The 24,768-nt window shown below is 44.0% G+C and overlaps 1 protein-coding gene across 7 annotated transcripts in view; it reads left to right on the forward strand.

The window, feature by feature from the left end:
- Positions 1-24,768, forward strand: part of yes1 (YES proto-oncogene 1, Src family tyrosine kinase) — a 192,721-nt gene that overhangs the window by 56,116 nt on the left and 111,837 nt on the right. For 2 of the 7 annotated variants that reach the window (XR_009797761.1, XM_061839551.1), the window contains exon 2: positions 12,726-12,872. The gene's annotated coding sequence lies outside the window, so the exon portion shown is untranslated. Of the gene's footprint in view, positions 1-2,271; positions 3,075-9,005; positions 9,027-9,062; positions 9,244-10,545; positions 10,712-12,725; positions 12,873-24,768 lie in introns of those variants that run through there. The other 5 variants (XM_061839548.1, XM_061839549.1, XM_061839547.1 and 2 more) reach the window with 5 other exon arrangements.

The following is a 24,768-nucleotide window of genomic DNA, read 5'->3' on the forward strand; positions in this document are numbered from 1 at the left end:
TAGGACTTTTGAGGTCCTCCAATCATTCACTCGCCCGACCTGGAGCGGCGGAACGCGGTACCGGCAGCCCGTTTCCCATCCCGTGCGCGGGGGTGGTTGGTGGTTGCATGGGGCTTTAATCAGCTTTAACGTTGAATGTCACGTGACCAAACTCGTAAAAACTGGTTAGCTGACTGCTGTGGACTGGTAGCATGATGGTTTGAACCTGACCTTGCTAAAATTGTGATCCCTTGCGATCATGGGCCCGATGAATGATCTGCTCTGGTCAGAAAAAGTTTGGGGCCGACTATCATAAATGTTGAATAGTCCCGATCCCAAAGTTTGCGTTATCAACACCGGAGCTCTGTGAAACGCGACTTGATTATAGCGCGGGGAGAGTCGTTACGGTCGTGCCGAATGTTCTTCTAAGGCGTCTCTCGAGTCTTTCACTACCACAAAAATCACAATGAGAAGTGTTTGTCACCTCGGTGCGCTCCGAGTCGCGATCCGTAAATTGAGTGATTCCGGTTACAATGCTTGGTTACTGTGGCAGGATCGTAAGTGTTTCAACAAAGTAGCGTCAACAACTCTCCATATTGCGCTCCTTCGGCGCCGCCGTCCTCGCTCATTAGCCGAATCTCCAGACTGCTGCGCGCCTTATTATTGTTTTCTTGCGCGAGATAGCCGTCGTCTAAGGCACTTCAAGTTCCATTAAAGCCCCCCATTTCCTCTTTTTTTTTTTTTTTTGCTCTCTTAATTCTCACGTTCTGTCATTTGGAGTGCCCCCCCCCCCCCCCCCACTCCACCCACGCTCATTACGGACGGCTTTATGATGATTGTGTGACAACACAGAAAGAGAAGAAGAAGACTAAGTGCGGACGCCGGCATCGAACAATCTGTTTATTGTTGTACTCGGCGGCGGCGTACAGCCGCACTGCATCACACTCGTTTGCCGCTTTGTGCTTCATTTTGTCGCCACTAGAGCTCACTCTTAAGCAGAAAAATCCGTATAGCGCCCCCCATTGTGCCGAGTCCTTCGCTTACCTGTCCTTTCGACGCTAATGGCCTTTCTTGCATCATATTGTCCCGCGTTTGGATGCCCAGCCAAACCGCCTGAGGTAGAATTTTTTTCGTCATTTTTTATGCAATGTTTTTTTTTTTTAACTCCCAAAAGATGTCACGGAGAGGTTGATCATCCCTTCTTTATCATTCCAGTCATGCTGCTGGATGCTGCTCAGATAGGAAGAGGCACAGAAAAGCATAGAAGTGGACGCCCTTGGTGGGGGGGGGGGCTTTACTATTGAGCTTCTTGTTAGAGAACAGGAAAGTGTGCACAAAGTACTGAAAACGTTGAACGGTTCTGTCCAGAAATGAAGGGAAGGTCTCGGTCATACGCAGCAGAGGTGGCGAGGACTCACAATTTGGAAGCAGTAAGTTGAGGAACAGATACAAAAACAACGTTTGGAGAGAGTAGACGCACTGATTTAACCACGTTAATCAAGGGTGTGATGTTAAGATCCAGAGTGGCGTGTACTCCTCCTCCCCGCCTCGACCTTGCGCCTGACCGCGTACCTGATTTAGGACAAAATGTTACAATTATCGCACGTACCCGGAGATGCTGTTGTGACGCAGTGACATTTCAGTTAAATTGTTAACTTGTTTTGGTATTCCGCCGATGCCCGCGACACCTCCGGATGGCGCGACAGCATCATTTGGCATTACAGGTGCGCGACTCCTCCACTTTGGCCCTCTCTACCTTGCGCTCCCCAGATGACGGCGTTCGGGAGCCCAGGTGTTCTTTCTCTTTCAGATCCAGAGCCGCCGACCGGCCCTTTCAGAACCACCAGACAGCGCTTTGATGGCTTGATATCGGGCCTGGCCTCGCATTCTCATGGCCTTGAGGACGCTAGCCGATGTAACCGCTGCAACCAGCTTCGTGGCATTGCAACTGTTATTTTACATCAGCTTTCAGGCTCTTGCGCTCGGACATGTTACATCGCTCGTTACTTAAAATGGTGGCAGTTTTGAAGTAGCGCGTTATTTGTAACTTTGTTACTTTATAATGCATGAGAGGCATCATTGGTTGGGGGACACCAATAACATCCCCAGTAGAATCGGAGTGGGGAAAAAAACACCACCTTTGCTACGTTGACGTCAGAAATAGGTGAATGAAAAATTTCTGCGTCGGAACTCAGCCATAATGCCCCCCCCCCCCCTCCACATGTTTGCAACATTGTCCAATTTTTCACAGAGACTTTTATTGGAGAACGAAGCAGTGTTGGGCCATTGCTAAACTTTGCCAAAAACGACAGAGGAGCGTCTATGTGATTTTTTTTTCCAATACTGGATTTCTAATGTACACACTGTATAACATGATGTAGGATTGAGCTGAATGGCAGTTGTTTTTTTAAAATGTAAAATGGTAATCACATGTGTGCTAATGCTAATTGCGAATGCTAACCATTGAGTAAAGGCAGATTTTTTTGTTGCCTCAAATTTCATACTGTACATTCAGTACCAGTCATTCCCTGCTAAGAATTTTCTATAGAACATTTCTAAAGAATTTCTAAAGAACTTTAGGACCCAAGTCCTACAGGAATTCTATTGTTCTGTAGAAATTCTATAGAGAATCACAGCCAGAGTTCTATAGAACAAGTTGTTCTGTACAAATTCTATAGATTTCTATAGAATTTTTATAGAATTTTTTTTTTTTTAGCAGGGTTTGCAATTCCAGACTAGTCGGATAGTATTTGTACTTCGTCATGCACCACCAATTTATGCGTTACATCATTTTTTACAGGTCAGTTTTTTGAACAAAGTAGTGTCCTAGTGTGTCCAGAAAACGATAGCTTGTTACGGGGGACGTGTGGCGGCGCCGCGGGGTGGGGGAGTGAAGTGACAGGACTGCGGCTCGAGGACATCGTGTGATAGCTTCACCCAAGTGGAGGAGCACCCATGGGAGAGTGTGGGAGTGTTGGAAAAGAAAAGGACAGCGTGGGATAGACTCCAAGAAGACAAAGCAGAATAATGCAGACAGAGAGCTGGTGGGAGGGAGATGTCAAAGCGGGGAGAAAGCCATCAAGTTACCGGTACCGGTAGGTGTGCGTCTCTCGGGGAGGCGGGATGGTGTGAAGCGGGGGTGGGGGCACTTGGTGACTGTTTTTAATAACTCAGCACCGGGTCCGGCGGAGACAAGAAATCCCCGCCGAACGCACGGAGGCTAATGAAAACGCAGCCGACGTCGCATTCAATAACGAAAGGCAATGAAACGAAGGCCGTGACGGACGTTCGGCGCCAAGCGACAGCGAAAGCCTACAGGCGGCGGGGGGGGGGGGGGTGGGGGGGGAAAGAAATCGATAGTCAAGCGAGCCACTTTATTAGCTCTTATTAGTCTCAGTTAATGAAGCCCACCACTGTGGGGATTTTTTTTTTTTTAAACCCACTTTCTTATGGTGAAGCTTTGTCCAGGTGTGTGCTCATAAATTGTTTGTGCTGTCTTTGCGTTAGTAAAGATGATTTCATAGGTCAATTGGTTCCGAGTATCATTCACTTGCTCAAAATTACACAAAAAAATTGTCATTCGTTTGTGCTTTGTTTGTGATGGATTGGATGAAAATGTGTCGTTTTTATCAGGTTTTGGAAGACATTCCAAAATATGTCGTCGAGAATGACTCCACATGCAATAAATTGAGCAAAAAAACAGTGTCGTTTGCAAACGGTTCATTTGTGCCGGATTGAATGAAAACGTGCAAATGTACTTTTGGGCTCTCAAACGCAAAGGAAGAGGTTCCAAAATATGTTGTCGAGAATGACTCGACATGTAATAAATTGAGCAAAAAACGGTGTCGTTTGCAAACGGTTCATTTGTGCCGGATTGAATGAAAATGTTCAAATGTACTTTTGGGCTCTCAAACGCATGACAAGATGGAGGGGAAATGTCATTAGTGCTTTGTTTGTGTCTGATGGAATGAGATTGCCTCCATGGGCTTTTATGGATTTGACGACATAACACGAGGTATTCTCAAGGAGGCCATCATCCAGCTCCAAATTGAGCAATAATTGCGCCGGATTGAATGAAAATGTTGCATTGCGCTTCTGTGATTTTAATGCCGTTGGAAAACGTATTCTCATGCGGGGATGTCATCCGGTCCCTCACTCGGCGCTTGTTAGCGTTGCATTTGTTCCTGATTTAAATGTTCAAATGCGGTTTTAAGGTTTTAAAGCTGGACTTCAATGGAAGAACTGATTTTGTTCGAGCCGACTTTTTCCTTTTAAGTGCCTCAACCTGGGCAATATAAACAATAGCAAATGCATGGAATTGCGTGCGCTGTCCTTTGTTGCCATCCAATTAGCACAGCGCAAGCTTCCATACGGCCGCCATCAATCGGCACTTCCTAAAAATAACTTTCAGGGAGGCTGGCAGTGCATTGTTGTTACTTTGCTGTTATATTCCCCCCGCGGTGTGCCTTTACTGCAAATATGTCGCCTTATTGCCTCTCGGGCGATTGCGTTCGCTCATTGAGATGCAAATTTACCCTTGACGAGCGAGAGGCTCGACTTGTAATTAAAAGTAGATCAAGATGAACAAGGTGGTTGAATGTGATTAAACAAGGATTGCGATTCAGACGCGTGCCCATCCGTTCTCGGTGCTCAAAATGTAGTGCGAGGCGTAGCCTGGTGATGGCATTCACAAGCCAGCATATTGAAACTCGGTTAAAAAAACAAAAAAAACAAACAAACAACAAAAAAAGAAACAGCAAGTATGGAATGTACAAAATATGCAAAGGAACAGGGTACATTGGGGCGTGGCCAAAATGGAGCCCGGATACGCACTTGGGCTTCCGGCACGAGTCGCCCCTCGACCTCTACAGACGTCACACACCTTCCGATTTAGAACGCGGGTGCCATCTTAGTTTGGAGAATTCGCGTAAACACACGTAACTATGCAGAAATAATTTCAGACAGGCGTATGAATGGGCGCGCACTGCTATGTTATCGGTTGCTCAAACGAAAGTGGGCGTTGTACAGCGTCTTTCTTTCGACTGCCAGCTGTGAAAACGGAGCAGTTAGCAACCAAACGCCGACAACTGTGGCTGTCTCGTATTAGCAGAGCCGAACCAGCAGCCGAGCGCAATACTCGCTCCAAAATCTGTATTTTCTGCTTTATTATAATAAGTTTGCAAAAACTAGTTACCGCACCGCTAGCTGTTTAGTGAGTTGAGTTAAAAATGTAGCAGTGTGCGAGCTCCATTTGGGACCCGTCCCGGTCGAAGTTCCCTCTCTCTCCTTCTCGGTAACAAAAACAAAAATAATAATTTACACCTCTTATGTGCCGAGGAAGTGACTTTTCCCCCTGTTAGCACTGTGCTAGCGTGTTACTGCCGTGTCTCAGTGATTTTTACCAGTATGTTTTCTTTAACCGGCCCTGTTAGCGCGGCGGTGCTAGTGTTAGCGTTGAGTGCAGCGGCGTTAGCATTAGTGCGGCGGTGCTAGCGTTAAACTCTGTGTACAGTCTTTCTTTGAGCCATTGATGAATAGGTTGTAGGCCTCCAGACCTTTGCAATGCTTCAGTTGGTCCACGGTATAAGCGCTTGTCGAGAAGAGGAGAAAGTTGACGATGTCTGGATAGGTTACTGACGCCCACAGTTCGGAATTCTTGCCCCGTTTGTGTTTTTCCGAGCCATATGAGCCGATACTGTCGATCAAAGCGCACTTCTTGTCGTAACGGTTTCTCGAAACAACATCTAATGAGCACCGATAACTTTCCAAAGTCTTTTTAGCCATCATGCATCATTTTTAACAGTCGTACGAACATTTGTGTAACTCCGGTCTATATGCAAAAGCATTAGAGTGAACAGCATGTCAGAAGAGTGAAACCATCCAACATGGCCGCTTTGCCTCGGATGTAGTCATGTGGTCGATTCAGTGTAGTAACCGAGTGACTTTGTTCCATCAGCGGCTATCAGGCACAACTGCAAATGACTTCAAATTGGCCCACGGCTACCACGAAAGCGAGCAGTTAGCCAACTTAGCTTAAAAGATGTCCTCCCTCGATTCCGCAATCGATCGAACAGCTCAGTCGTGCACAATTCCAAACGGGTCCTTGACGTATTGGACGATAAGTTGAAAAGAATGAAAGGTAAAGCTTGAAGTACACTCCCTGGACTCTTTGTTTTTTTTTTTTTGTTTGTTTTTGGGGTGGGGTGGGGGGGCAATTTAACTCAAAACCAGCAGCAACTATTAAATTATACTTGAACACTCGTATAGGGACAGCTTCTTCAAAAGTTCGCAGCATCTGAAATTGACTCCGCGGTGCGAGTTTGCCGAATTTCTCAAAAGAGGCTGCGCGGCGGTAAAAAACGCTCCTCAAGGTTCGCAATCAACCTTGGCTGCCAGCTTTTCAATTAACCGAGAACAAAAGTTGGAAGCTAAACGTTACGCCGCCCGAGAGCAACAGAACGGCTCGTCCTTGGTTGTTGCCTGACAACCTGGAGGTGTTTTTGTTCTAATTGTATGGCGCGCTCTATTCATCGGCGTGCCGCTTTCACGGCCGTCGGCTCCGCTAAGCGGCTTTAACGTCACCTTGATTGTATTTCACTTATGTGTACGTAGATGTCCGGCGCAAATGTAGGGAAAAAGAATAAAAATACTACATTTAGTGGTCCACAGGATCCAGGATTTTATTTCTACGTCAAGTCTTGTGATATAATTTTTGACATTTACTTTCATTTCTCAATGAATTGTTGATGAAAAGATGAATTCTTTTGGCTTTATAAAAATGAAGGTACACAAATGCCGATTTGTTGTTCAGGTTTTGGCGAAAAAGGTCGAATTGGATTGGGGGCATCCAAGACAGTTGCTAGTTTGGTTATTGGCTGGATCGCACGAACATGACACAACCGAGTTAATGGAAGGGGCGGCACATGTGCTGAGAGATGAAGCAATACATCTTTGGAGAGGATATCAGAGCGGTGACATTATTGCCCACTTGAACCGGAACCACCTGAGGCAGTTGCTTGATTCATAGCAAGATGAAAGAAAAATGACACAACAGATTTTCAGGAAATTTACCGCGCGCGTATTACATTTGAGTCAGCATGCAAATCAAGGATTTTCTGAAGGATTCTGCAAATTAGCAACTAATTTAGGGGACCCTTCTAAAAACACGTTTGGAGCTTGAACTCATCAAAGTTTTTGGAGATTCAAATAAAGGCGCAAACCTGTCCAGTTGAATCGACGCCGATTGCAGAGCATGTGCTGTTTAGTATTTGGTTTGTTTGGTTCTTGGAATGCTCAGGTTTATTTCTTGAAAAGACACCGGAGACACGGCAAAAACAAAAAAAATCCTTAAATCTTATCGTTTGGGACTGGACAAAGAAATGGACTCTTGACAATATATTTTTTGGCGTGTCAATTTAATTACAAATCATCAGCCCCGAAGAAATGGTACCTAAATCTGATTAAAATAGTAAAAACAAACCACTCCGCACTAACCCTCGCGAGGAAAGGCGGCAAAGAAAATGGATGGATGGACTCTATAAATTCCCCCAAGGTGTGACTGTGAGTGCGGCTGTTTGTTTCCGTGTGCCCTGCGATTGGCTGTCATCCAGTTCAGGGTGTAGCGTTGACAGCTGGGATAGGCTCCAGCACTCCCCGCGACTCTCGTGCGGATAAGCGGCTAAGAAAATGGATGGATGGATTAATTGGACACTCTAAATTGACCCTAGGTGTAATTGTGAGTGCGACTGTTGTCTGTCTCCATGTGATGGGCTGGCAACCAGTTCAGGGTGTACCCCGCCGCCTGCCCGTTGACAGCTGGGATAGGCTCCAGCACTCCCCGCGACCCTCGTGAGGATAAGCGGCTAAGAAAATGGATGGATGGCTGGATTAATTGGGGACTCTAAATTGACCCTAGGTGTAAGTGTGAGTGCGACTGTTGTCTGTCTCCATGTGATGGGCTGGCAACCAGTTCAGGGTGTACCCCGCCGCCTGCCCGTTGACAGCTGGGATAGGCTCCAGCACTCCCCGCGACCCTCGTGAGGATAAGCGGCTAAGAAAATGGATGGATGGCTGGATTAATTGGGGACTCTAAATTGACCCTAGGTGTAAGTGTGAGTGCGACTGTTGTCTGTCTCCATGTGATGGGCTGGCAACCAGTTCAGGGTGTACCCCGCCGCCTGCCCGTTGACAGCTGGGATAGGCTCCAGCACTCCCCGCGACCCTCGTGAGGATAAGCGGCTAAGAAAATGGATGGATGGCTGGATTAATTGGGGACTCTAAATTGACCCTAGGTGTAAGTGTGAGTGCGACCGTTGTCTGTCTCCATGTGATGGGCTGGCAACCAGTTCAGGGTGTACCCCGCCGCCTGCCCGTTGACAGCTGGGATAGGCTCCAGCACTCCCCGCGACCCTCGTGAGGATAAGCGGCTAAGAAAATGGATGGATGGCTGGATTAATTGGGGACTCTAAATTGACCCTAGGTGTAAGTGTGAGTGCGACCGTTGTCTGTCTCCATGCGATGGATGGGCTGGCAACCAGTTCAGGGTCCTGCCCGATGACAGCTGGGACCCTTGTGAGGATAAGCGGCTCAGACAATGGATGGATGCAACGCCATCTCTTTTATAGTGATTAGGCATTACGCTTCAAGCTACGTGCTATTTGTTTGAGTCTGCTTGCTAGAATGTAATTCAATTAATTTTTGCCATCACTTCTATCCGTCTTCATAACAACCACACAAAGCCAGAGAAAAAGCGAAATATACTTATTATTGAATCTCCCTGAAGTCCTGATGTTGATGAGGTTTGACTTTTGAAGTATATATATATATATATGCATTTTTTAAAACATCATGTCGGAAAACGCCTCGAAGCATTCTAAGTGGAAAGGAAGAACATTTCTGGGTTGTCATTCACGTCGAACCTCTTGAAAACGAACGCACGCTGACACCGAATGAAATCCGATTGTGTTGCGTCGGTCCTCGGAGAAGGAATCTCATCACTCTTCCGCAAGGATTGGGGGGGGGGGGGGTCCCTCATCGACGACGGGCAGGTTTGTTTCCACCGCCTCGGCTTCGCTTGCCCCTCGTGGTTTTTTGTTGCCGCGCTCCCCTTTGCGCGTCGCTCGCCTGCGTGGATCACTTTTAACTCGTCTCCGCTGACTTCACACGCGGCGCACACAATTGCTCTCCTTCCGGCATAAATCGCAGGAAGGGATCATAAGTGACGGCAAATGGACTCGCTTGCTTTTGCTGCGTCGCTGCGGTGTGGTAAACAAGTCGATTTGAGCTGTTTTGCCGAACTGCTGCGGCGTACCTCGTTTGTTGAACGTTTTTACCTTGTTTTGACGCGTTGTTTTACATCATTGGATCCGTCATGAAAAGGACTGTGACGCTGGAACAGTTTTTTTTTTTTTTTTAATGTTACTTGGAGATCTTTAAATAACAGTGGAAATATGGTTTACGAACGACTCAGTTTACAAGGGATTCAATTTCTGAACATTTAAAAAGAACCATTTCCTCCAGTTTTTAGATTGCAAAATTAAGCTTAACATAAACATAAAGGTTTATGAAAGTCAGTGTTTCTGCGGAACGTAGCGACGGCTAGCCAGGAGTCTCAAACAAGCTCCCTGCTAGCAACCATTGAGGCAGGTTAAAGTCTGCCCTGGTTCCACCTTCAGCAATTCCAACATGTCATATTTCATATCATGACTAGACAGCCTTGTTTCCATTGGCCATGGATATTGTTGACGCAAAATGGCCACCATCTTACATACTGAGTTTGTTTTATTGAGTGCAAACGGTAGCTTAGACTTTTGCTAGTGAGCAACACTGTTTTACGTCTTCAGCGTGAGGTCTGTTTTGGTTTTATTTCAATGTTTTACAGTATTTTAAACATGACCCCAATAAATATAAAGTACATAAAACTCTTTTCTGGATCGGAACAAATTTATTGCGTTTCCAATCGTTTCAGAAGGAAACGTTAGCTTACCTTGGTTTGCGAACAAAGTCTCTGAACGGAATAAATTGGTAACCTGAGGTTCCACTGCCACTCCCTGAGCCGCCACCTTATCGAAGTGGGGGATTTTGCATGCGTTAATGACCCCAAGAGTATATATACTATATTGCCAAAATTATTCGCTCACCTGCCATAACTCACATATGAGTTTCACTTATCTAAATCCATATGATTTAATATGATGATGGTCTACACTTTGCAATTAAAACACCTTCAACTCTTTTGTGAAGGATTTCAACAAGATTTAGAAGTTTACAGATCGTTTTTTTTTGCCCATTCTTCCGGGAACATATTTGTGAGGTCACAGGTTCTCATTGATGTATGGGAAGGCCCAGTTCATTGTCCACTCGGAATCAACCCAAAGCTGCTGTACTGGTTTGAGGCCAACACGCTATACAGGCCAGTAAAAATTATTACAAGCCAGTCACGTTAATCCATACTAAATTTTCTATCTTTACGGCCCTTGCTTTGTGCACTGTTGCACAGACATTTTGTAACAGGAAGGGGTAATACCCAAAGTGTTTGACTGTCCAAAATCTCTTGGTATGCTGTAGAGTTCCTGTCCTGAGGGAATGGTCAAAAACTCCAATAAACACACTCCTGAACCTTGCGAAAAGTCTTCCCCGAAGACCTTAAGCTTCTATAAGTGCAGCGGGTCTGCTTCAAACCCAACGGATTAAGAATGAGAAGTCTCTAAAATCCATATTTGGGTCAAGACAGGTGAGTGAATACTTTTGGCGATGTGGAGTATGTTGTCTGGAGTTTGTGTGGTTCCTTTTTTAGTTTTGATTTTTGAATGTATGATTCATTTTAGAATTCATTCACCCTCTTCATCTAATAAAGAATCCATCTGAATTCCAAGGTTAGCCGTTGACCGTGGCTATCAATAGAACGTCTCCAAAGATCCAGAGTCTTAAATTGATAAATCTGCAAGCAAATTCGGGAAAATGAGCGTGAAGTACATTGTCCCAGAAAGGGTCAACAAACTCATAATTGTGCCAATTCAACTATATTATATAATATTTTTTGGCAGTGGGCCTGAGTATGTACCAAAATGGCTATATTAAGGTATACACGTCTTGTTTTTTTGTTTGTTTTTTATTAAGTAAAAAAAGCACTCGCGTTTTGTGTTCGGTGTCTTGACACAAAGAAGTCCCCAAAATCATTTGCGGCATTATTCATAACCAATTGTAAAATGTCACCGAGTCATGTGTATTCATTGAAAAGAATAAACAAACCCCCCCCCCCCCCCCAAAAAAAAAATGAAGCTTGAGGCTGATTTGCAATTCAAACAGAAACCTTAAGCATGATTGTTATCCCGCAGAACCCTGCAGAGATGCTCCGAAGCGAGCAGCCATATTGAATTCCTGACATACCGGAGCTGAAATTTCATTGTAATAAGCCCGCCGACGTATTACATATATATTTTTTTTTTATGTTCACGTGTTGTTGTATTTCACGTCTGAATCGTGTTGGCTTAAAGGAGACGCACTGGAAACGGATGTGAGCCTCTGTTTTTTTTTTTTTTTTTTTTGGCCCCCGCGCTCGCTTCTCCCCTCATGTTTTATTAATGCATTGTTGTTATTTGTTTTGGTCTGGCGCCTTGTAACACCCCCACCGCCCCCTCAACCCCCCCACGCTACACCTCGTAAACAACAAGTTGTCCGTCCCAAGACTGATGAGGGGAAACACGCCTCCGTGAGGTTAAGGTTAAGGTTAAGGCCCGTGAGCTGCGTTTTAGGATTTGTTGCTTTTAGTTTCAGCAGTGAGAAAGACACTGAGGCAGAAAGCATTTGTGAGTCAAAAATTAAGTATTCATTGTTAAATCCATATTTTCCCCATTTATATATATTTTTAAATATATTATTTTGATACACAGATAAATATGATTTGTTCATCCAGAGAAGGACATGGAGGGTTTATTTCATGATTAATACATTTAATTAATTTATTACTTACTTAATTGTGCAAAAGTATTAATAAATAATACTCAATTACATTTAATTAATACATTTTTGCTTTCAGAAACCGTACATTTTATCCTGTGAAGTTAAATTGATTTAATTTTAAAATTATAATTATTTAGAATTACATTATTTCTTTTACATTCTATTAATTGACCAGTATTTAGATTTTTGTTTTATTTTGAATGGATTCATTTTATTCTGAAACATGAATTATTTTTTTTACTTGTGAGAAAAATTAAGAATGTATTTAATTTTTTTAAACAATTCATATTTATATTTTTACTCATTTTTACATGTTCCTTGGAATTTATTTTGTGTATTTTATATATGGAATACAAGAAATATATATTATATTGACAAAATGGTTTTATTATTATTTAATCCAGATATTTTCATTTTGTTTTTAGTTATGTTAAAATGTTATTGATAGAATGAGGCAAATAAAGGATTACTAATTTTTTTCTTTAGATGTCAGTGTAGTTCATTTTTTAAATTCTATTTCTTTTAATGAAATATATTGCATTAATCTCCAAAATGAAATTAGGATCTGATGTTTTTTGGCATGGTTATTAAATTGATACTTGCCTAAACTTGATAAAAATATTTTAAATAATAATAATGAAATCATTTTTAATGTATGTTCAATGTCATTCAAATTTCCATTTTTTATTTTTTTTATTTTTCATAACTCCCTTTTACAGTCTATTTTAAATATATAGTTTGCCAGCATGATTCCAAAATGTAACATTTCCACCCCCTCCTTCCAGGCGAGAGGCAGAAGCATCCCACCCCGACGGCGCCCGCCGCCGCAGACTCACCGAAGCATCTCGCCCGTCCCTCAGACGTCACCGCGTCCTCATCGCATGCCGCTCCACGGACGCGTCGACTAAGACGGCGTGACGGCAGCGCGGCAGGTGAATCCCGCGGGAGCGTGCGAGGATTACGGCCTCGTCGGGTTATTTGTTCGCTGGGTGGCGGATTTGCGTAGGGAAGCGACAGCTCAGCGCTATTTAAAGCTCACGGTCCAGCCGCCCGTTTTGATTGCGGCGCTGCGAATTTTGCTTTACTTGCGTGTCGAGTTCAACGCCAACGGCTGACTGGCGAAGGCCCATTTTGTGTTGAAAGCAATTGCCGTCGACACTTTGATGCTGGATTCGCATCAGATGTATGCCGACGCGGCTTTCCCCGTTAAGCTAACTAGATGCGCGGCAACGCAAGCGCTTTCGCCGCAAAAGGGGGCGGGGCAACCGCCGGCAGTTTCATGACAGCGTTTTGTCACAGTTCACCTATCGTGGAGTCCGTGATCTGCGGATTGTTTGTCATCTTCACATTATGTGGAATTATGATATATTTTTGGTGATAAGTGTGCCGGAAAAAGTAAAAAATGGGAATAGTGTACAGTTTTACTGTGCTTTGCCAAGAGTTTTTAATATGATGGCATTTAATAAGAGCGTGGAGATTAGTAAGTCTGGGGAGGTTCATACATCTTTAAAATATGTATAAATAATCCAAAAAGTATCTCTACTTCGGCGGCATTGTGATGCAACTGGTTGGAGCGCTGGCCTCACGCTTCTGAGGACCGGGGTTCACATCGCGGTGTGACGGTCTGAGCGCTCCCCCGTGCTGAAAAATCTCCCTGTGATGAATGCGCGTGTGTTACTAACAGGGGAACTCTGGGTACGTATCGTATCCCCCGGTCTCATAGTTCCCCTTCTTTTACATAGAGGGAGCTAACATAGGTTATAAACTAACCTTGAAACAAAAGTTGATGAAAATATATACACATATATGTATGTTAGCTGTCTTTGTCTTTCTTAGACGTCCATAGCGAACATAAACACTCGGCGACGAGTTTTCGAACGGCACATGTTGAAGCATGGATGGGGATCTTTCAGACTGGCCGGAAGTTTACAAAATATATTAATCACAAGAAGACTTTCCAGCACCGGGAGCGCCTGTATGGATTTTCCATGACCTCTCCGTGCCTGCGTGGGTTTTTCTCCGGGCACTCCGGTTTCCTGCCACATCCCAAAAACATGCAACATTAATTGGACACTCTAAATTGCCCCTAGGTGTGATTGCGAGCGCAACTGTTTGTCTCGATGTGCCCTGGCCCCTGCCCGATGATAGCTGAGATAGTCTTCAGCGCTCCCGCGACCCATGTGAGGAGAAATGGGCTCAGATAGTGGATAGAGTGATACCTCCACTTCACGGATTTCACCTATTGCAGGAGTGGTCCGGAATCACCCCCCCCCCCCCCCCCCTTCCCCATGATAAACGAGGGATGACTTCCTGTAGCGCACCAACGTTATGAAACCTCCGCCGGCGTCGGGGACAAACGGCGTTTCCGCGGTCTATTTATGCGTAGCGACGGCCAAACCTGCGTGAGTCGGTTTTGGATTCCCTCCCATGCCTCGGGGCGTTTCAGAAGGATGATGCCAAGCGGAGGGCGGCGAGAGAGTAGAGGTCAGGTGGGCTCGGATAGATATTCGTAGAGAGAACCGCGATGAGCCTCGGAGAGATGAGTCACGCGGACTTGGCGCTGGCACCCCCCCCCCCCCCCACCCCCCGTCCCCCGAGAGGCCTCCGCTGCCCGTCACTTCATTACCCAACCCTTCTCGTTTTTTTTTCCTCCGTGCCCGCCGTCTTTGTACCTGCCACCGCTTTTAGGCGTTATAAATAAATATGTCCGGTGGAGGACTCGGGGATGATACAGTGGGAAGGAGAACAGGAAGAGGAATCTATTTGCGTGGCGTGGAAATGCAAAGAAAGTCGGCGAGGCAGTCCAAGGCTGGGGAAGTGCATTTGCATTTCATTGTTTGTAACGCTTATAAATATGTATTGTATTCACAATGGTTTTATTCAAATAAGGGGAGTTGATGCACAAAACATCTGTCAGCTGCATGTTTCCTGAGATCAAAGTACTGGGATGGCGGCGTGTTTAGAGAGGGCAATGAAAAGAACAAGGATGACATTTTATTTCATTCGATTATCGTTTTATTTCAAACGTATTGTATTACATTTACGCCTAGCCTTGGAGGAAAACAATTATTTATATATATATATATATATAGAGAGAGAGAGAGAGAGAGAAGAGAGAGAGAGAGAGAGAGAGAGAGAAGAGAGAGAGAGAGAGAGAGAGAGAGAGATAGAGAGAGAGAGAGAGAGAGAGAGAGAGAGAGAGAATATCTATATATCTAGATATGTTATAGATAAATGTAGATTTATTAATTTATATAGTTTCTTTTAATCTGTGTGTTTACTTTCCTTTTGAATGTATATTATTATACATGTTTCATTTTCATTCAATTTATGTTCAGCCTGATTAGAAAAAAAAGGTAAATGCATGTTATTTCTGACTTTTTTTAAAATATACATTTGAGTTACTTTAACCTGTTTGAAAAAAGTTAAACTCAGGATCAGATAAAAAAAAAAAAAAACATTTACTTTAAATTTTAAGAATTTGTATTTCATTTAATTTTAAATACATACTTTAGATTAAATCCAGAGAAAGTATTAGTACTTTGAATGTACTGTGTGAGTACATTTAATGAAATGTATTCTTTGTTAGCCTGTTCGAGTTAAGAAAAAGAGTTGGGAAATTGACAGAAATTTTTATACATTTCGGATTTTTAAAAAAAATATATATTTTTTAAACCTGACGTCAATTTTGAAGCACTTGTGTGGCTTTTCCGTTGTATCCTGCGGGATTTTCGGTCACGTTAAGTCAAGTGAAGACTCCGAATTGCTCCGAAGTTTGAGTCTAAATGTCGCTTGTCTGCCTTAGCCGGTCGACTTTGGGCGAGAGGCGGAGTACAACCCAGGACTGGTCGCCAGCCAATGCGGAGGCGCGTATTGACAAACAAGGATTCACACTTATGGTGAATTCAGAGGCTTCAGAGAATTTAACGCGCATGCTTTTCAAATTTCAGAGGATGCTAATTTACCTTTTGTAACCATGAGCGCAACCTACCCCTGCTTGGAAAAAACTATTTTTAACCACCGTACACGTGTGGCCGTACACCGCAGCCCGGAGGATGCGAGAAGCCACTCTAATCATTTCCTGACCTTCAAGTGCCCTTGCGTGCCGGCTGCCGCTTTCTCGGGGGGGGGGGGGGGGGCAGCAGTCACGCGAATAGGAATCTCCGAGACCCAGATGAGCGGCGGGTTCACCCGGCGCCGTGATTGGTCCGGGGAGTCCGGTCCGAGCAAATGTGAACTCGCTACACATTATACTCGCGCAGAAGTCTCTCTTTGTTGGTCTGAAAATGATTAAATTATGTACTCCATCTATGGTCATCTATCTACGGCAGCGATGTGTCGCGGCGATAGGAAGTCCACACACCAATGTTCAAATTTCATCCATGTGAACATTAACATAAACAACTCAATTGATTTGTTTGACTTTTCTTTCCAGAGTGAAATTTAAAAAACTAACAAGACTGGGTTTGCACAAGTGCGCACACCCCCTCATATGGAGTGGAGATGCGGTTATGTTCGGCTTTAAATTGAAATTGGATGATTTTGAATCGGACGTATGGTAAACAACTACCATAATACATTTAATAAATTTGCTTTGAATCATTATTTGAAACTAATCCTTTTTGAGCAGGGAAAAATTGCTGTTGAGTGTTTCATTGTTTGTTCTTTGGTATTTTAAAAAGAAAAGTGATTTTCTTGTTCAAAATAGATAAGATCAAATCAAACGCACACAAAACAGGCTTGAAACCATCATTTAAAATCCTAATTTTGGCCGCATACCCAATTTTCAAATCATTATTCTGGCCAGAACCCAATTTTGAGACAGTAACCAAAAAAAAAAAAAAAGAAAGAAACAAAAACCAAATTTGAAAATGTAACGTTGTCTTAAAACCCTAATTTTCAATCCCGAATTTATCTCAAAATCTCAATCCATATTTGAAATCGGTATTCTTAAACCCTAAACCTGTCTTAAAACCCCCATTTTAATTCTTGAAATCCTAATTTAAAACCCTTATTCTATCTCAAAACCTGATTTTGAAACCCAGACAATTCCATCTTTTGTTGTATTCCATTTTTAGGAGGAGGCTGACTATAAATGAATTCCAGCCGTCATTATTTCAGTGAGTTGGGAAACAACAGATTGGGCATTAACCGTGAGACAACTGAGTCTATAAAAGTGACTTTTATGAATATGGTCTGTAAATAGTGCCAATAACAGATTCGGTACGATAGGAACTCCTCTCTAGACCTCAATATGAATCATCGGAACGATAAATATGATAACGAGGATTGTTATATAAAAACAGGTTTGTCTTATTTGCCTTTTTTGCCGCCGTTTGCGAATGTTGGGAAGGGAGGATTCCCACACCCTGCGACTCCGCAGCCGTCGACGTTATTTATAGCTGCTGCGCGTGGGCAAATGTGTTCTTTTTTTTTTTTTTTTTTGTCCAAGCGTGGGCACATTTGTTGACGCTTTGATGAAATATTACCCGAGTTACAGCGCTCGTTCCCAGAGGGTCTCGGCCAGGAATGTTGAATTATTCTGTGTTTGTGTGTGAGACTCCATTTCCCAGAATTCTCTGTGGCTACACACCGCCCGTGGTTATGAGATTGTGATCCTGTAAAATTGCTTTACAAATGTGCAATGGACCTTTCCGACTGGCGATCTTCAGCTCCGCCCCTCGTTAGCTTCAGTCGCCATGTCCCACAATCTTCCAAAATGGTGGCCGAACAGACCAGGTTTGAAGTGGATTCTCTATGGTGCATTCCCGGTAAACATTGCGGTATGTTTTTTCGCCAAATGCGTCAGACTTGTCCAAGAGGGTTCTGCAGAGAGGTCTCAACTAGTTCACGCGAGGATACGTACACGGAATTAAGATTTTGGACGGAGCAGGACGCAATGTCAGAGTTACAGCGAAACGTTGACGATCGATGCAAAGAAAAAAAGTTTGACGCCTCACAAACTTCATATTGAAATCCAACAGAATAAAATAGTGGAATTGTACTGGCTGTTTTCTTTGTAACATGAACTTTTCCAAGCGCACGCTACTGACAACCGGTATTGCTTGTGGGACAACATGGCGGCAGGGGTGTGTCAAGCCAATGCGGCTATCTGATTGGCTATTATTGTACGGGTGATTGACAGGTGGGAAAGGTCCATTGTTTACGGGGGTGTTCAAAAAGAAACGATTAGCTAAGTGTTGCTTCACCAAAGATATTATAAGCCAAAAAAAAAAAAAATTCTGAACAAAGTGTTTGAAACGTCATTAAAGTCAAATAAACCGTGAATCAATTTGGAACCAACCTTGCTCTGAAACCGATTTGAAACCTTAACCCTTGCTTCAATCATAAATTCCAAACCCTAATCCTGACATGAAAACCCATCCGAGATTTGCCAACTAAACTTGAAACCACAAATCTTGCCTGAAACCCCAACATTTGCTCCAAACCCCAATCGAAAATCCTAACCCTGTCTTGAAACCCCAACCCAGGTTTCAAACCCTTACAACGAAATCCTTTAAACCCACAACTGAAATCCGACCCCTGTCTTTAAACCCCAACACCGTGCTTGAAACCTAAACTTTCACACCCTAATCCTGATTTGAAACTCCAGCGGAATCTTGAAACCTGGAATCAAACTTCACTTCGAACCACAACCCTTGTTTGAAACCCCAACTGAGGCCCTGAAACCCAAATTTAAAAGCCCACCGGGTGCCGCAAACCCCCATTTTCACACCCTTACTCCGTCAGGTCCCTCCGCAGTCGACCCGACGTTTTTGATTAAACACCCTCGCGAGCTGATTTTTCAAGTGACGCCGCCGATACCTTGCCACGCGAATAACTTTGCTGTCCGCGGACGCGACGGTTCGGATCTCGCCGAGTCGAAGAAAAACACGGCGGTCTTAAAAGCGTCATCAAACTCCCGTGCGCCGTTCCTGAAAGGCAGAGAAAATCCATCTCTTCCCCCCGCGTGGAACGTTCCCACACCCCCGCAAGCAACCTTAATGATATTCTCCGGGCCGCCGACGATTCATTTCGGCGTTGGCATCCGCTGCATATTAATAGAAAAGAACATAACTGCGAGGCCAGCGGCTCGAAAAGGAGCTCCTACATTTTTTTTTTTTTTTTTGCGGTAGCACAGGAAGAACAAAAGGTGCCAGTATACAATCAAAGAAAGTACTTACGTATATCGAAACAATGGATTTCGCCGTGCGAACGTTTCATCGCTAAGCGATGATTAAACGGGAGCGAGGTGTTCCGCCGAGGGGGAAAGTTTACTTCGCGCAACCTCCGGGAGGCTGCGCTAAAAATAGAAGAAGAAGATTAAAAAACACCGTACCTTAGTTAAGTACCGACACTCCGTTGCTAAACTATTAGCAGTCGAGTCTCTAATACTTGAAAGATTGTCAAATCAACAAAATAATGTCTTAATATGAATGACAACATATTGATTTATTCTGCTTAATGTTATCTGGCACTGACCTTACTTGAAACTCGAAGCCTGTCTTGCAATCTGAAACCGTAACGTTGGGTTCAAACCTTGTTTTGAAAACCCCGAACCAGACTTAACCTGAATTGGAACTCGAACCCTGGCCCAAAACCCGAACTTGAACCCGAAGAACTTAAGAACTTTAAAACCTCAATCCTGAAACCCTCATGTGAACCTTTTCCGCTGGCCTGAATCTGTGATTTGACTTCAAGTTTTGAAAAAGTCAAAATTTTGCTTCAGTCCCTTACCGGAAACTCGAACCTATATTTGAAACCGTAATTCAGGTTTAAACCCCAAACATGTCTTTTATTATTAATTTCAAACCGTAACCCGGAAGCCGGCGGCAAGGTGGTTGAGCCGGAAAGCATTGGCCTCACTGTTCTGAGGTCCCGGGTTCGATCCCAGGCCCACCTGCGTGGGTTTTCTCCGGGCACTCCGGTTTCCTCCCACATCCCAAAAACATGCAACATGAATTGGACACTCTAAATTGCCCAAAGGTGTGATTGTGAGCCTGCTGTTTGTCTCTATGTGCCCTGCGATTGGCTGGCGACCAGTTCTCGGTGTACCCTGCCTCCTGCCCGTTGACAGCTGGGATAGGCTCCAGCACTCCCCATGACCCTTGTGAGGATAAGTGGCTAAGAAAATGGATTGATGGATGCAATGGCCTTCATGACTGGACTGATGTAAATATATCAATTACCACGTCATCATAGCACAACAAAAACCAAAACCACTCTTTTCATATGCCCCAGTTTTCATAGGATTCTATTTTTAACATTTTATTCCAACATTTTCTCCCAGTTCTTGTTTTGTTTTGCATCATTTCATACAGTTGAAAAGGAACCAAACACTAAACGCATCTGCCTGCTTGTGTCACTCCTTTCTTATTCTAAAATGTATTGTTTAAAACAAAGACTCATTTAAAAATTTGATCTAGAAGAACCTGACATGGAGCCATATGAAATATGACGAGCTGGATCTGGTCTCGGTGCCTTGAGATACACCAGAGATTTAGATGCTAAACGCTAAGGCACAAAACCCTAATTTCTAATTTCAAATGAGATTAATCCTCGGGCCTAAACCCCTAACCCAAATTAAAAAAAAAATAAAACTTTAACCCTGTCGTGAAACCCTAATCCTGGTTTAAAACCCTACCTGAGCCGAGCCTGAAACTGTAATTGCCGCCGCCAACCCTATCTTGCAATATTAATTTCAAACTTTCAACTCTTCCTCCATCTTTTGTCTGACAAGATGGCCCCCGGCTGAACAGGAAGTGAGTCGCCCCTCGCAAATCCAACGTCGTCTGCCATCGATAGCGGTCGGCCGAGAAGCAAGCGCGCATCTAATTGCCAATTATCGCCCTGCTTCGAACAAATAACCTCCCCCGGCGCTCCTCCGTCCATGGCCGACGGGAGTTAGTCCATACGTCGTTCCTTTTCAACTTTTTAATGCCATTAATTCCCGAAGTCAATAACAAGTTACAAAGCGACTGGCGCATTACTCTCCATTAACTCGCTCGGACGACTGACGGCGTGCCGATATTAGGTCGGTCGCCCTAACGTCATTGCGGCTACCTTGAGGGGATCTCAAATGACGGCGGACTCGAGTGTCAGGCGGCATCAACGGGAAGATGCATCAAAGCGACGGCGGGATTGTTGCCGTTCAATCGGCGCCTTCAGAACAAGCGTGGGCGGCTTTTGGTTTGTCAGCTGTCATCGGGTTTCTCTCCGGGCCGGGTCGGAATTGAGTAGCGGGAAGCCACGAGGGATGGGGGGGGGGGATGGACTTAGGAAAGTAACTCTGCAATTGCAGACTGTAGATTCGGTTTCTGTCATTCTGTGGATTCAGTGACCTGGGACCGAGACTATCGAATATTTTTAGAATCGATTATTGTCCATCGAGGATTCAAAGAACCAGATGGAAAATATAGTTTTACATTAAAATTGATTGCAAAAGCGCCAACCCGAGAAAGAGAGGGAGTGATGTTGTACTCGCCAGTTTGGAAACTGAGAACTTGTACTGGGGTGCTAATTAATGTGGCTCGTGGTTTGATGACTACATTTAACGACGTTTCAGGTTCAACTACGTCTATTGGAGGGAATCTACAGCTGCAAATGACATTTTTCCCCGGTATTCAATTAAACGATTATTTTTCCATTAATTGATGATTAATTCATCATTTTCCATGATTAAGCTCTTGGTTTGGCCGATAAGTCACAAAATTTGCTACTTTTGAACAGAACACATGGATAATCACTACACAAATCAGGGAGTATTTACTCGTGAGAAGCAGAGGAAGATTTGGACATTTTTAAATTTAAAATCCATCCATCCATCCATCCATTTTCTTCACTGCTTATCCTCACAAGGGTCGCAGGGAGTGCCAGAGCCTATCCCAGCTGTCAGGAGGCGGGGTACACCCTGAACTGGTTGCCAGCCAATCGCAGGGCACATTGAGACAAACAGACGCACTCACAATCACACCTATGGGCAATTTAGAGTGTCCAATTCATGTTGCACGTTTTTTGGGATGTGGGAGGAAACCGGAGTGCCCGGAGGAAACCCACGCAGGCACGGGGAGAACATGCGAGGTCCACACAGCCGGGCCCAGGATTGAACCTCGGACCTCAGAATCGTGAGGCCAACGCTTTACCAACTGATCCACCTTGCCGCCCATTTTCAAGCTCAATAAACTGAAAATTCTGTCAAAGCAAACATCCAGAATACGTAATCATGGCTGTACGAATCACTAGTTTATAAATCCCTAAGAACTGACTTCATCCATAAAGCGTTGAATCCCCCTCCTCCAAAATGAGACAGCGTGTGAGTCCTTTGCGTGAGCTGTGGCCAACAGCAGCTCCTGTGTGTGCATGCTTATTGTATATATATATATATATATATATATATATATATAAAACATGATTGCCCCAGCAAGTTGTGCAAAAAGCATTGGCTATTTTGCATTTTAGGTTGAAATTTCAAGATTCTAAATGTTTTGTGACTACAGGGATGCACGGCAACATAGGTGTTCACAAGTCTGCCTCAGCGTCAAGAGGTCCTCGGTTCGAACTTCTACTCTCTCACTTCCTGTGCAGGCTTTCGTGTTCTATTAATTAACTAATAATTCATCGCTATACATGATATTTGTCCTGTACAGGGAGCTCTCGGTCTACGGCTGAGATCTGCTCTTACGGTCGCGACTTAACTTGAATTTCTACTTAAGTCGGATTCCACCCTTAACATCAGAATTTACATCAAAATACTTTGTACAAAAAAACATATACATTGAAATAAACATGATTATGTACTTAGCATGACTGCTGAGAGGTGGATGGAGAAGAAGAAGAAGGGGAGGCTGTGCTTAGCTATCGCCAAGGAACCTGGTCCTCAATCCGCTCATCTCGACAAGTATCCAAGAACCTTGTTTTGCGACCATTGTATCCGACATAGGAACGGAACCCTTCACGTGCGCTAAAATACGGGCTTTGTCTTTAATAATTGCTAAAAGACAAAGCTTTCTTCTTTGGGGCCATAATGTCTAAAAAAAAAAAAAAAAAAGAGCGAAAAATGCGAAGATCCTTCCGGCGCAAAAACAAGGACAAGCATTTGCCAGACAAAATGGCGGACGGGGGGGACGAGCGTAGTTAAGTCGAGACCGTCTTAACCCGAGGACTTCCTGTCGTGTGTATTGTATGAATGGAACAGGTGAATACACGGGGTTAATTATACCTTCTTTTTTGCTAAAACTTCATATTTACTTCAAGTACTTTCACACTGAGCGGGACCCGAACCCGCACTTGCCTCCCCCGAAGTCGGGCGACTGCGTCACGACGCCATCAGTGACTCTGTTCAAAAGTCCGTTTTCCATAATCCATTTTTAATTTGTGGGAAAAAAAAAAAAAACAATTCAAGAAGCCATAATAGGTCTCTTGTGGCGCCTTCAAGTAAGCATCGCAGGGAGTGTTTGTATTCGTCTCGCTTCCTCGATAGAGTTTGTCAGCCAAAATGGATCTGCGAGCTGGGGGTGATGCGGTTCCCCCCCCACCCGGAAGAAAATCCTCATCCGCTATGCAGACTTTGGTGGTCACCCTGAGAGACAAAATTACCATCTGACATCGTGACCCTGGCACAGTTTGACTATAATCCCAAAAAATCTTTTGATTGAGGCAAAAATGGATGACCAGGGGATTTGACCTGACGTCCACAATCCGCCACCCCACATTTCCTCGTTGTTTTTTTTTTTTTTTTTTGGGGGGGGGGGGTACCTTGTCTCTTGGTTGTGACAAGCGCATATCCGCAACCAACGCTCGCACCGGGAGTACGGTTTACAAATGCAGACCGCTAAGGGAGTGAAAACGCGATCGCCGTGGCAACGCATATGTCGCTGTCATCTTTTGACAGCTGCGGAGATTACGGGCAGGATTTGATTCACGGTAAATATTAACATACGTGGGGGGAGAAATGACTGTTGCGCGCGGTGACAAACACACCGTAGATTATCATTGTCATCGTGTAGTCCCTCATGTCAGGATCGAGGATTAACACCAGATCTTGTTTGTCTCGGGTTGCAACACGCACGGCTGGGGCGATGTTTTGCCTTCGCTGGGTTCTGTACGAACGCAGGCGGAGATGTTCCAGAAATTCTGCTACAGTTCAAACAATTTTCCTTGAACTCAATGGAAAATGGATTTTCATGTAAAGCTTTTTTTTTTTTTTTTTTTTTTTTAACATAAATGCGTATTATCCCGTTATATCAAATCAGTTACTCAGTCTTTGCCGGGTTCTGTGTGAAAGGCACAGGCGCATATATCCGGAAAGTGCCATTTTGGCAGGATCTCGGCATCTAAAAAGGGAAATGTTCACGTAATTTTTGGCAAAATTTAGGGTATTGTTTTACCTTTGCTGGGCTCTGTGTGAAATTGCAAATTGCAACTCCTCTGTTACGGCTTGGTTGCAACATTTTTTTTGCAGGATTTCTGTTGGAAGTTTAAAAGATTCCAACCCTCTTGCAAATGTGTATTATTCTTCTACATCAAAGGAAGTACTCTTTTTTTTGCTGGGTTTTGTTTGAAATGCACAAGAAGACATTTTCTGGATCATCTGTTATGGTTTGTTTACCACATTTTTGCAGCAGTGCTGTATTAAAGTGTCTTTGTATGTGGAAAATATTTTTGGGGGCAAACCTTTGTTCCACCTCTACGTGAACATTACATTATTTCACATGAGTTTAAATTACCGTAATTTCCGACTTTTTTCCACATGCTTTCAACCCTGAGGCTTATGCGGCGATGTGGCCAATTTGTGCATTTTTTTTTTTTTTTCTAATGGCCGTTGGGGGC

Source organism: Syngnathoides biaculeatus, chromosome 13 (assembly GCF_019802595.1).
Source record: "Syngnathoides biaculeatus isolate LvHL_M chromosome 13, ASM1980259v1, whole genome shotgun sequence".
Lineage (NCBI taxonomy): Eukaryota > Metazoa > Chordata > Actinopteri > Syngnathiformes > Syngnathidae > Syngnathoides > Syngnathoides biaculeatus.